Source organism: Myotis davidii, unplaced genomic scaffold, assembly GCF_000327345.1.
Source record: "Myotis davidii unplaced genomic scaffold, ASM32734v1 scaffold1, whole genome shotgun sequence".
Taxonomy (NCBI): Eukaryota; Metazoa; Chordata; class Mammalia; order Chiroptera; family Vespertilionidae; genus Myotis; species Myotis davidii.
The window spans coordinates 725,803-740,248 of NW_006294681.1; the positions used below are offsets into that span (position 1 = coordinate 725,803).

Sequence of the window (14,446 nt, forward strand, 5' to 3'; positions counted from 1 at the left end):
GAAAGTCCTAAGAGGCATCTTCTTCCAAAATCAGGCAGTTTCATCTGCATTGAAAACCTGTTGTTCAGTGTTGCCACCTTCATTAATTGTCTTAGCTGGGTCTTTTGGATAACCTGCTGCAGCTTCTACATCAGCACTTGCTGCCTCTCCTTACACAAGACACACATTTACCAATTAACTTTGCTCCCTTATGTGAACATGCTTTGTGGCATCCTAAAACAATTACAGTGGTAACGTCAAAGATCACTGATCACACACCACCATAACAAGTATAATAATGATAAAACATTTGAAATACTTCAATAATTGCCAAAATGTGACACAGATTCAAAGTGAGCTAAAGCTGTTGGTAAAATGGCACTGATAGACTTGCTCACCCTAGAACAGCCACAAATCTTGAATTTGTAAAAAACACAATGTCTACAAAGTGCAATAAAGTGAAGCACATTAAAAGAAGGCATGCCTGTGTGTATTTAAGGAATATTTAGAACAAATGAAGGAATAAGATGATGTAGAAATATTATAAAAGCTGCCTCTATTTTCTGAGAGCCTAAGACATTTACATTGTGGATCTGAAAAGTCACAAAATACCTATAAGTTCCTTTACTGTACCCAACCCTCTTAGCATGATTTAATCAACATCTAATTTTAATGAAAAATTACCTGACGCCATCATGTTCTCTTTTCAGGTGATGTGACTTCTACCTTTATTGCTTACTTATTGCAATAAAAGCTGTTGGGTTGAGAGTTGCTTTGTCACATAATTTTAATAGAAACATCCTTGTACTATATTTTGAACACTTTTTATCCATTTTAGTGTCTTCTTTCTAGTCTCTGTGTTATTGATCAATTTCTATGACTCATCTGTCTTGATAATTTCAGCTTATAGTTTGTCTTTCTACTTTAACTCCTGTGAACATCCTTGAATTCTTTTTTTTAACTTATTTATTGAATACCTGATTTCTTTCTTTTTTTAAAAATATATTTTATTTATTTTTTACAGAGAGGAAGGGAGAGGGATAGAGAGTTAGAAACATCGAAGATATTGAAATTCTGTTTCCAGGCAGAAATGATGCTCTGTTGTCTCCCATGGGATCAGGAGAAGATGTGTCATTCCTGAATTCCTTTGAGACATTTCAGCAACTTAGACGATGTTGTCAAGAACAGTTGCCCTGGAAGGAATGGGCTGTTTGGGTTGACAAATTGTGGAGTAAATTGTAGAGGAATCATTATTTTTCATAGGTATTGGGATTTCCGTTTTCGTGTTTGGATGAGTGACCTGAGCGTACACAGTGTTCTCTGGACTGGCTGGCTCATTCCCTGAGTCGCCCCTCGGGGTCTCTGCTGCTACTCTTTTCTTCTTCCAGACAATTAAGGGCACGACGATACAGATAAAAGAAAGCACTAGTAGTATACTCAATAGGATAACTGGGCGTTGACTTTTTTCGTTAAAAACACCTTTGCAGAGACTTTGGACAGAGAAAGAGAAGGATAAATAGCTGACAGGATTCTTAGCTATGCAAGTGTATGTCTCTTCACTGGAATTCTTGGGCTCCCAAGAGATAGTGAGGTTTGCTTCCTCCAGGATTGTGTTTCCTGCGACCTGCCACCTGAACAAGGCATGGTCATTTGGATTCTCCACAGAGCAGGTCAGTTGGATCTCACAGCTCCCATTCTCAAAGAGTTGAGTGTGATTAGCCACTTGTAAGTTCCTCAGCCGTCTGAAGATCCACAGATTGTAATCATACATCTTTGTGGAGGTTGCTGTGGCTATCTGGGCCCGGTAAGGTCCGCTGTCTGCCATTGTCAGGTTGTTGATCTGCAAGGAGGAGGACTGGATGACTTTCAGTCGATCTTTCTGTGTTGGATCAGTCACCTGGATGTGTGCTGGATCTTTCGGTATGAAGATGATAGATGTTCTATTATGAAGCCAGGTGATGGACTGGATCTCTTCTGGAGAAAACTTCAGGGGCAGAGTTACCGACTCCCCCAGCACCCCGTCCACCAGCAATGGGGATGCTTGGGTTTGTGAAACTGTGTTCCCTGGGCCAAGGCCGGAGAGAAGCGAGAGAAACTGGAGCAGCCAGATCATGCTCTTTAGCATTGGGTGCTGGAGACTTCCCTCCAGTGAAGATCCTTCATGGGTGAAACTGCGAGTGCTTCAAATAGAGACTTCCGCTTCCTCTTAGAGGCGTGGCACAAATAGACCGAGACGAGGAGAGCAAGGACCACGGACCCGAAGCCTTGGGTGCCTCCGCGATGTCATGTTCCTCCCGCCCTCCGGCTCCGCGACCTGCGCGATCCTGGCTCAGGCGCCGCTGGGCCCGGTCACCATCGGGATCGGATGGCCCGAGGGAGGCCTGCTCGGGACCCGACGCGGGGGGCAGAGCCAGCGGGCCGCGCGCAGATCCCCTCCAGGCCTCCTGATTTTTTTGCTTAATGTTCCTATTTCTTCACCTTCACTTTATCAGTTTGATTATTCCCATGGGATCTCATTTGACTGACTTAGAATAGTTTATCTCTAATATCAAAGATCAGTTAAAATATGAATAATTATATCAGTAGTATTATTTTTAGTGTTTCCTTTTGTCATCAATTTTTATAAGTTGTACCTTGAACATTCCCTCATACCAGAGAACCTAATATTTACTTTTTATTATTTTTTATAATTCCTGGGGATATGTTTCTATTGATTTTGAGAGGGGGGAGGGGGAAAGGAGGGGAGAGAGAAGAGAGAGAGAGAGAGAGAGAGAGAGAGAGAGAGAGAGAGAGAGAGAAACGTTAGCTGCCTCTTATACATGCCCTGATTGGGGATTGAACCCACAACCTAGGTATGTGCCCTGATCAAGAATCAAACCCACAACCTTTTGTTGTATGGGTCAACACTCCAACCAACAAACTACCCAGCCAGAGCTCCTGTTTATTTTGTAGCTCCTTTATCCTCTGGGCTATCAAAGGACTTCTGAATTGTTTTGAATCCCTGTCTACTCTGGGTCCCGTGATTAGTGATTAAACCTTAACTGTTCAAGAGTGCATTAATCTTGCACCTTCTTGATCTTGCAGTGGATCTGATGTGGCATTTCTGGGATCAAATACAGCCTGACTCTGCATTCTCTACTCTTGTCTTCCTGGTTGTAAAAGGTCTAAAAGCATACTAATTGGGTCATATAGAAATTTACGCAATCTGTCCTCAGCAAGACCTGCCCTGTTCTCTGTGACTTTACATCACCTTTGGGCACAGCAGTTTCACTCCATTTCTCTACTCCTAATGTCCCAGTCTTGATCTTACTTTTTTTCTTTTTTACACTGAACAGATGAGCTTTCCTGATTTACTGAGAGCATTGAGACTCTCTGTGACAATAATGCTGTTAACCTCTTCCTCTTTAATTCAGACAATCTCGTGTACCTCCACTCATTATTTGCCTTACTGCTGTCCCTTTTATTTCCATGCAGTTTGTGTTTGATCTTGTTGCCACCTGATTCCTACAGGAATCTGCTTATTTCTTTAAAGTTTAGGTTCCTAGATCTACCACTTGATTTTTTTTATTGTTTGTTATTTGGAGTATGTCATTTGATTTAACAGGCTCAGTTTTCTCATCTGTAAAATGGGAAAATCATGCACATCACATTAGGTTCCCACAGGATCAAATGAGGTAACAGATTCTTACGTTTTTCTAACTGCTTCTTTGTGGTGGTGTAATCTTAGCTATTTGGAGCAGCATTGTAATATTTTTTTCCTCCCAAATCATTAACCTTCTCACTAAATAGGACCAGAATCACAGCAAGCAGCATACTCTAACTGCAGAATGTGTAAACATAGTTATGATTTTTAAAAATCAGGCTAGAACGGGAGCTAAGCTGTTATCCCAAGGGGATTTTTTTTTTCCTAGAACTGTAGAGCTTCGGTTGTTAAGAAAAATGAGAACATTCAATTTTGAAAGTAATACTAGCAAGCAACTTGGGTATTAACATGACTTTTAAGAGCTCAGCTACTTTACCTACAAAATAATGGGGTTTGACTGGATGATCTCTAAGGTCTCTTGCAGCTTCAGGAATCTGTGATATTACGGCCCCGCGTCTGAGCTCCCCTGGTGGGTATGAAATTCATAGACTGTACCTGTGTGTTTCCTAACATATAAGGCAGCAGCTCGGGGATGGTACTATTTCATCAGACAAAGAAGAATTTCTTGTTGCAAATGATTGTACTATTAGTTTTTGAGAGAAAACTCAATGATCTGCTCAATGTACAAGGAGCAGTATTGAGTGTTTCCTAGCAGATAGATAGCTGGCAGGCTCAAAATGAGTATTGATGTGTTTATGTGGAGATAAGGATACACGTTAGCTTTTCTCAGAATTCCATTTTCAATTACTCTTGAACTAGTTTGAAAATTCATCGTCTTCACGCCAAATATCTCTTAGTGTGCTATGTATGCTGAGTAGCAGACCCTGACATCTCAAGGCTCACACAAGTATACTCAGGCAAAAATTAAATGGAATCAGGAGAGTGCAGATTCTGGTATGGCTCTGCTAGTCAGAAATTAAGACAATCTGTCTATTAGATGATATACCCATGTCTTTTATCTTTTCATTCTTCTTTTGCTTCTTAACACCTTCCCTCTCTTTCTTTCTTTCTCCTTTTCTCTCTCTTTTTATTTTTGCCTTTCATGTAAAGTCAATTGCCTTTTTAGAAAAGAATGAGCAAATGCATGTATTTAGGTTTCTCTACCATAAGCTGCTCTTGTTAGTTGAAAGCAGAGGAAATATCGCAGAGACGTAGGACTGGGGAGGTGGGGGGTGGTGGTGGTGGTTCTTTTTTTTTTTTAATATACTTTATTGATTTTTTACAGAGAGGAAGGGAGAGGGATAGAGAGTTAGAAACATCGATTCAGCTTCCTCCTGCACACTCCCTACTGGGAATGTGCCCGCAGCCAAGGTACATGCCCTTGACCAGAATCGAACCTGTGACCTTTCAGTCCGCGGACCGACACTCTATCCACTAAGCCAAACTGGTTAGGGTGGGGGTGGTTCTTGGGAGATCATTCAGTCCACTACTCTAACTTTACACCTCCCCACACTATACATAGATGACCTTTCTAGATAAAAAATTCCATCACCTTTCTTGCTCTCTCTTCCAATATTGAGCACCTCTCATTGTCAAAAATGCTGCAGTATTGAACCTGCTGCTAAATTGTCATTAATGCTGGCAACAGTGAATGTGTTGACACTTCAGGGAAAAGAAGGAACAGGAATCTTTTTTCTATTTTCATATTCCCAGAAAAAAAAATGCAATGTTTTTAAATATGATGCTTTATAGGATGGGTGTAGGGTATATGCCATCTAGAATCAAATTGATCCCCTTGAAATAAAATAAGACTATAATTCTCAGCTGCTTTAAATCCTGTCTTGGTCCCATATGTGGCCACAGCTGTGAGGGCCTCAGTATGGTTATTTTAAATCAAACAAACTATTTTTCTAAAGATAGACAATTAAAAATGTTACTAAAATTGTGGCATGCATATTTTTACAAAATGAAATTTTACTTATTTCACAGAATTTCGTGGATTGTGGGTTGAAAAGGGACCTTCAGTCCTCTATCAGATGCTTAAATCCCTTTAGAATATTTAAATGACCATCTCTCCTCTCTCTGAATGTATCTTGGGGATGGAGTGTACGTGTAAAGGCTCTTTCATTTTTAAGGCACACAAATGACTGAAATTTTCTGCATTGAATGAGATTTGGGGAAAACCTAAGTATTTATCAATTCAGTTCTTTTTCCTTCAAGATTTGTAGTTTGTTTGTGATAAAGCATTTTCGCCTTATCCCAATAAAACAAAGCAAAGCGCAATCAACCTGAATGTAATTTATAAAACCAAATAGATCAGCGAGAGCTTATTAAATTTATGCAATTATTTGGGTGGGGTTTTTTTGGGGGAGGGGGTTGGTAGTAATCTAAACAGGTGATTTGTTAAGGCAGGCACACAAACAAAAGAGGATACCTGATTATATGTTTTTCCTTTGGGGGTTCCATCCTATTATTGCCTGAACTATTGATGACTTCAGCTGTTACTTTTTTCTCCAAAGACTTAGGATCTGCCTTTTGTTTTGTATTTGTCAGAAACACGATATTAAATACAAATTAACTTATTTTCATTTCATAAAAGCAAAATCTTTGCTATAACATTTCCTCCAAGCCCAGTGCAAATGCAAAACATTCTTTTAGTTAAAAACAAGTCAGCTGAACTAAAAAGGGAATCTATTAAGAATACTGTTTTTGAACACCACAAAACTATTTATTTTAGCTTGCTGCTGACATGAGAAACAGGGAAGTGTTGGGGGAAGAAAGAACCATTTGAGTAGATTGTGGGAGACCAAGAGTAGGTGTGGTGGAACGCAGAAGTGTGCTGTGGGGGGACATACTGCATTCTGTCTCTGACCCTCGAATTCTTCACACACAAAACTGAGTTGGTTATAATACCTGATAAAGAAGGTTGTGAACTGATTAGAAATGATCAAAGAAAGGCCATTTTTAGGACTCATATGCCTAATCTCGAGGTTTATTATGGATCCATAAATTGAGAAGGGTTTCAAGGAAGTTCCCAGAATTAAAGACTAATTTGTTGCTTCGTGAGTTTGGGAAGTAGTTATAGTACAAACATCATGGACTTTGGAGTCTGAAAGACTTGGTTTTGAATTTTGGGTGTGCCACTTGCCAGAAGAGTGACTTTAAGCAAGTTACTCATCTTTCTGAATCTACATTTTCTTATTATGAGCATCACACAAACAAAACACATGGCAATGACAGGTATTAAATAAGGGTTAATGCTTCCCCCGCTCCAATATGGCCAACCTATTGCAGATACTCCCACTGAGAGTGACCATAATCAGGAAGGGGGACACTATGTGGTTACTTTCAGAGACCCAAGGATTCAGACCACCAGGCAAGTTGTTAAGATTTGACATTGTAACATAGCTAACAAGATCACCACTGCTCCTCAGGTGGGGATCGCTATTGTTCTGTGAGGAAGTAAGGCATTTCCTCTTAATTTCCACTGAACACAGTATATCCTAAGGCATAGAGTCCCTTTGACACCTCTGAGACAATGCTATGAATTCAATGTCTTCAATCTAATTATTGGTTCTATCAAGTGGTATTTATCCAAAATTCACATGACTTCTTTTTTTCTCTCTTTTTTCTCAAGAGACAGAAAGTGGTTGAAGTTTCTGAAGTATGGGCATTGAAGTAGAAATAGGGACCTGAATTTGAAATGCCTGGGTCTGGTTCTTAGCTCTGCTATTTACAAGCTGGGTGACTTTGGGCAAGTCACATACCTAACCTCAGCCTCAGCTTTCTTATTTATAACACTAGAGGCCCGGTGCACAAAATTCGTGTGTGTGTGTGTGTGTGTGTGTGTGTGTCCTCAGCCCAGCCTGTATCCTCTCCAATCTGGCACACCTTGGGGGATGGCAGTCGGACATCCCTCTCACAATCCTGGACCACTGGCTCCTAAATGCTTACCTGCCTGCCTGCCTTGTCGCCCCTAACTGCCCCCTCCCTGCTGGTCTGGCATTTGGTCGTCCCTCACTAACCCCCCTTCGACCTGGTCACTCCACACAGCCTGCTTGTTCAGTCATTTGGTCGTCCCTCACTAACTTCCCTGCCAGCTTGGTCATAGGCAGCCATTTTGTGAGGGTTAATTTGCATATTACCTCTTTATTATATAGAATGAGAATAGTTATAATAAGTTGACATTTTCCAGAATTGTTTTGAGAATCAAAGGAGATGATAAAGTTGCTAGAAACTGGCATGTGCTATACAAATGTGAAGGTTATTATGTTACTAGATTGAGTGAATCAAGGATCACACCACCTTTGGAATCTCCAGTAAGACTGAGAGAGCCTGAATTACTGCATTTTCCATCATCACATGGTCCTCTAGGGGTCAGTGCCTGGGGAACATTGTGCTGAGTTCAGAGCTGCCTGCGTCCACCATCTGGGCTTGACAGCTTCACAGGGAGACTGGTCTACCATTCAGATTATATTTCTAACTCTGGCCATTCAAGAGGAAGACTGGACAATGTGGGAGGACAATGACTGAAACATTACCACCAGACGAATAGCTCAAAATGCATGTCTTTCTTATGGATTCCCATCATAGATGAGGGGTAGTGCACTTATCAAATTACCTAATAATTATATCACCATGCATGTTACAGCGTGCTTTTATAAAGATCTTATGGTCTGTCTGCATGTAAGAACCCCTGATGTCCATAAATCTAAGTATCACCATGATTCTTATTTAACAGACTAGAGCAGTGGTTCTCAACCTTCTGGCCCTTTAAATACAGTTCCTCATGTTGTGACCCCAACCATAAAATTATTTTCATTGCTACTTCATAACTGTAATTTTGCTACTGTTATGAATCATAATGTAAACATCTGATATGCAGGATGGTCTTAGGCGACCCCTGTGAAAGGGTCATTCGACCACCAAAGGGGTCGTGATCCACAGGTTGAGAACTGCTGGACTAGAGGCTCGGTGCACAAAGTTTGTGTATGGGGGTGGGTGTGTGTCCCTCAGCCCAGCTTACACCCTCTCCAATCTGGGACCTCTCGAGGGAGTTGAACATCCCTCTCACAATCCAGGACTGCTGGCACCCAACTGCTCGCTTGCCTGCCTGCCTGCCTGATTGCCCCTAACCGCTTCTGCCTGACAGCCTGATCACCCCCTAACTGCTCCCCTGCCAGCCTGATCAATGCCTAACTGCCCCCCTGCCAGCCCGATTGCCCCTAACTGCTCTCCCCTGCTGGCCTGATCACCCACAACTGCCCTCCCTTGTTGGCCATCTTGTGTCCACATGGGGGCGGCCATCTTGTGGGTTGGAGTGATGGCCAATTTGCATATTACCTCTTTATTAGATAGGATTTACTTCAAATTAGTCAAGGAGATTACCCAATATTACCCCAATAGTTAAGGATGAAGAAGGAATATAAGTTGAGGTATTCAAATTGGATTGGATTCCTGATCTATTTTTTCCCTCCCACTCAACATCTTAAGGTGTTATTAATAACAAACCCAGACATTGGGAAAATGAAGCTGCAGTATGTTCAAAGGCAGCATGAGGCCACTTCTGTTTTGCTATGCACACAGATAAGCCATTAGTGGACCATGAAAATCTAGCACTTGTCCACCAAGAGTACCAGCAGAATCTCACTTCTTTGTTGGATGTTCTTCTTTTGATTTGGGGTGATTAGGCAAAGGAGAAAGCTAAATGAATGAATCACTGTACTATGTTTGAAATTCTGTCTCCCTGCATTTTGACTTTCAACATCCGTGGTTGGACATAAGGGTATGAACACACGTGAAAGCACCGCGGAGGGGTTGCTTGTCCTCCTGTAAACTGACATCGGTTTGTATCAGGATGAAGTAAAATCTCCTTAGCCTGACAAAACTCCAGGGCCCCAGTCTGCCTTTCCAGTATCTTCTCCACCCTTTCTTCCAAAAGTGGCATCCACTTTGATGACAACCACGCCAGGATGATGCCAGTTCCCGGAGAAGTCCATCTGAGTGGTCAGTTGGCTTTTCCGTCCCATCACTACCTTTTGATGCTAGACTGCTACTTGTTGCTGCCACCATTACTACAATTGAGATAATAAGTTAAAACATTTTATAAACTGTCCAGTGGGTTATGTTCTTTTCAAAATATGGAACTGAGAGAAAAATGTTCTCTCAGTTTTTCCTTTCTCTTACTGTTACCACTGATCACAATGTTTTCTGCTAAATGAACATGTCACAACCACTTACTTATAAAATAATTTGAAGAATTCCTATTTAGAGTAATTAATTTCTGGTTTCACTATCCAAAATTGTTCTTCCCTCACCTCCATATCACTCTTTTTTTCCAAGGAAAAAGTTTTCAACTATGCCAGACTCATAATTTAAGTAAGAGTCAATATATGGAGTTTATTTTTATTTCTGTATTTATTTGAGTTTGGGGAAGGAATAAACTAATCCACAGTTTATAAATAAAACATCATTGAGTCTATAATGTATAATATCAGGGCTCCAAACAGCATTTATATTACATTAGTACCTTTATGAATTATCAATGTATCTGACTAATTTATTAGGTGAAGAAACAGAAAATAACCAAAAGACTTCATCTGAGCCTATGCAGTACAATATTTCACTGGACTAGACCCAGTTTACTATTTAAAACCGACAAGTGTTAAATGCTAGCTTTAGAAAGGTAGATTATTATATACTAGAGGCCCAGTGCACAGAATTCATGCACTGGGGGATGGGGGTCCCTCAGCCCAGCCTGCTCCCTCTCACAGTCCGGGAGCCCTCAGTGGATGTCCTAATGATGTCCTAAGCCACAGTCTGGCAGCAGAGGCTCAGAGCAGGCGCCCCGTGTGTGTGTGTCCACTGGTGGCTGCCCCCAGCCATGCCACAGAGGCTCAGAGCAGTTGCCCCTTGTGTGTGTGTCTGCTAGGGCCTGCCCCTAGCCATGCCACAGAGGTTCAGAGCAGGTGCCGTGTGTGTGTGTGTGTGTGTGTGTCTGCTAGGGCCTGCCCCTCGCTGTGCCACAGAGGATCAGAGCAGTTGCCCCATGTGTGTGTGAGTGTGTGTGTCTGCTGGGGGCCTGCCCCAGCCACACCGAGAAGGCTTGGAGCAGGCACCCCTCTGTGTTGATCTCTCAGGCTCCTGGCCATGCCTGCATGTTGTTCTCTCCCTTGAGCAGTGGCCAGGGCAGCCTGGAAGCTTGGCTTCCTCCATCACCGGGGGCAGCCCAAGCCTCCAGCTCCGTGGCTGCTTGGCTTCAGTCTTCAGTCTTCATTCTTCACTCGAGCCAGAGCGTTCAGTCTTTGCTCCACGCCTGTGTATGCAAGTTAACCACCATCTTTGTTGGGTTAATTTGCATACTCATCTGATTGGCTGGTGGGCATAGTGGAGTGACACCAATTTGCATGTTTCTCTTTTATTAGTGTAGATTTTTTCTTTTTAAAAATATTTTTACTGATTTCAGAGAGGACAGAAGAGGGAGAGAGAGAAACATCAATGATGAGAGGGAATTATTGATTGATGCCTCCTGCATGCTCCCTACTGGGGATTGAGCCTGTAACCTGGGCATGTGCCCTGACCAGGAATCAAACCATGACCTCCTGGTTTATAGGTTGATGATCAACCACTAAGCCACACCAACCAGGCCTGTGTTGTTTTATTTTTAAATAACAATGCCTTATTTCCCCCATTTTCTTATTTGCTTCTAGTTGGTGGCTGAGTCTCACTGGACCAGATGGACAACTTGAGGGTCTAAGAGGCAGAGAGAAGGGCAGGGGGACAAGCATGAAGATCTGCACTGAAGACTCTCATTTTGTTCAGACCCTGCCTTGCTCCTCTCCCCTTTCAGGCACACTATGCCTTTCTCTCCCCCAAAAGAGTGGTCTTTCTTAGCTCATTTCTCCTAACACCCTCCACTTTTTAATATCCTCCAAAAAGCAATGGGATTTTAGTTGCTTTTGTCTTTATAACAAAATATCATGCTTATTATGCTGAATACTAGAGGCCTGATGTATGAAATTCGTGCAAGAGTAGGCCTTCCTTCCCCCCCGGCTGCCAGCACTGGCTTCCCCCTCTGGCATCTGGGACCCGGGCTTCCCTCGAAGGCCCAGCTTTGTCCGGACCTTTCAGGTCTAATTAGCATTTTATGCTTTTATTATTATAAATAACCTCATATTTGCATTTTTTCATTCATATATTTCTAAGATTTATTTATATTATTGTAGCTATAGTTTATTTGTTGACTTCTATATAATATTCAATTGTGTGAATCTACTTCAGGTCCCCACCCCCATACATTTTCCTGTGGATATCCATTTGTGTCATTTCTACATTTTGCTCTTACAGTGAACATTCTTGTATATGTCTCTTCATGTATGTGTGTCCATTGTCTAATTTAAAAATTTGCTAAAAAGCTAAAGAGCCGCCAGAACCGGTTTGGCTTAGTGGATAGAGCTTCGGCCTGTGGACTCAAGGGTCCTGGGTTTGATTCTGGTCAAGGGCATATACCTTGGTTGCAGGCACATCCCCAGTGGGGGGCGTGCAGGAGGCAGCTGGTCGATGTTTCTCTCTCATTGATGTTTCTGGCTCTCTATCCCTCTCTCTTCCTCTCTGTAAAAAATCAATAAAATATATTTTTTAAAAAAGCTAAAGAGCCTGACAGAACTGCTCTCAGTTATTCCTTTGTCTCAGCAACTTCAGTCCTATACCACTAGAGGTTTTACCTTCCAGGATACAATGTGGCACCTCTTTAGTGCCTTTCAACTGGTTGCCGTTTGCCTCCTTAGAGGTGTATTCTCTTCTTTGGTATGAATGGAGAGGTGCTGATGATGGGCAGGAATGGGGCAAATACTCTGGCTGCTGAGAGATGGCAGCCATACCACAGAAGTCTGCCTGCACCGCTGTCCAGCTTTGCAGCCAGGGTGAGGCAGTGGGGTTGAGGAAGACACATTCCTGTGCTCGTCCACAGGGGCCCAGCAAGGATTAGCTGTGCCTGTGTTTCTCAGCCCTGTTCCATTGGCCTCCCTCTTCATGTCAGGCCATTGGTCTCAGTTTTCAGAGTTGTAATTTTTATCTGTTCACTATATCCAAAGAGTCTTTTTAAAAAAATGCAAATCTGATTATGTTACTCTCTTGCTTTAAGCATTTTAAAGACCCCATAGCTTTAAAAATAACACACGCACACACACACACACACACTATATAGTGTGTGTGTGTGTGTGTGTGTGTGTGTGTGTGTGTGTGTTATTCCTTTACGAGGCTTAAGAGGTTCTGTATCATTTGTTTCCTTACGGCCTAGCCCTAGAGGAACTATCCACAGTCTCTAAGACAGTGGTTCTCAACCTGTGGGTCACGACCCCTTTGGCGGTCGAATGATCCTTTCACAGGGGTCGCCTAAGACCATCCTGCATATCAGATATTTACATTATGATCATAACAGTAGCAACATTACAGTTATGAAGTAGCAACGAAAATAATTTTATCGTTGGGTCACAACATGGGGAACTGTATTTAAAGGGCCAGAAGGTTGAGAACCACTGCTCTAAGATATCTTAGAAAATCTTTGGAAGTTCCCTTTCAATTCAGTTGACTTTAGTTGAAAATGGGAAGTCCCATTTCAATTTAACATCCTTAGAGTTCTATATCTTCATTCATTTTTTATTCTGTTTGGCATGGGAATATCCGGCCTATTTTCAGGCAATTTCTAAAAGAAATTAAGTTTATATAAAATAGGTAATACATAATGTGAAGTATATAATTAGCCTGATCAAGTACTTATGTACTTTTAAAAAATTCAGTACATGCAACCTACAATGAAAATTGAAATAAAAAAATGCAGCTTTTTGGTTGGGGTTAAAAGAAACTGGATCAAATGTTTAGGTCTAGGATAAAAGATACATGGAGATAGAATGAAAATGTAGTAGGGAAGATGGCAGATGGAGCAAATCTCAGAGAAGGAGAGAGAGGCAAGTATAGCAGGCACTGGGGTGGAAGAGTTAACGTAGGTTTCTCTGGGATGGGGGAGTAGGTGGAGCAAGTGGTGAGGGTGTGGAGAATCTTTAATTGGATTCTGGCCACCTTTTCAGAAAGGTAACAAGTGTGGCGGGTGTGGTTGATGATAGACATCATATTTGCAGTGAGTCCAACTGACAAGATTCTGTGGCTTTTTCTGGTAATGTTAAGTAGCCTGGAGGTGGAAACAGAAAATAATGGAGCTGAGTGCCTTGTTTAGAAGAATGTCAATCTCTCAGTTTAGGACTATTTTTTTTTTACAAGGAAAGAATTCTTTCTTTTACTTAATCTTAATGTATGTAGCTTTGTCATTTACCAAATCATCAGAATTTCTTTTGGAAAAGTTCAAACCATGATAATGTGCAACAATTGATCACTAATTCCTCTTTCTTTCTTTCTTTCTTTCTTTCTCTTTCTTTCTTTCTTTCTTTCTTTTTTAAAGGAATTCCTTAATATAAAAATTTTCATAGAAATAAATTTACTAATTATATTTTAAGTGTTAATGCTGCCTCACATATGGAACATGCCTATTCACTTTTTATATCATTATTGTCTTACAGATAGCTTTTTCCGTATATGTTGCTGTAATATTGCAATGTTATTTAAAACATTTCTTCATCTTTCAGTAGATTGATATTGAACAATAAAGATCCTTTGGATAACATTATATTATACATGGAGTGCTGCCAATGAGGTCTTATAACTTCGGAGTTATAAAATGATTGTGTGTTAAGTTCTTGGTATCGTGTTTAGTTATAGTAGGCAAAATCTATTTCTTATTTCAAACAGTGATATATCCAAAGATGTTAGTTGCATTCTTCATCTTTTCCCTCTTGCGCAAGCCAAAGATGGTATTTTGATCAGGTTGGCAGT

At 41.3% G+C, this 14,446-nt stretch overlaps 1 pseudogene; it reads right to left on the reverse strand.

Annotated features, from left to right (window-relative positions):
- Positions 1 to 1,047: 1,047 nt before the first annotated feature.
- On the reverse strand, positions 1,048 to 2,255 carry LOC102767608 (annotated as a pseudogene).
- Positions 2,256 to 14,446: the final 12,191 nt, after the last annotated feature.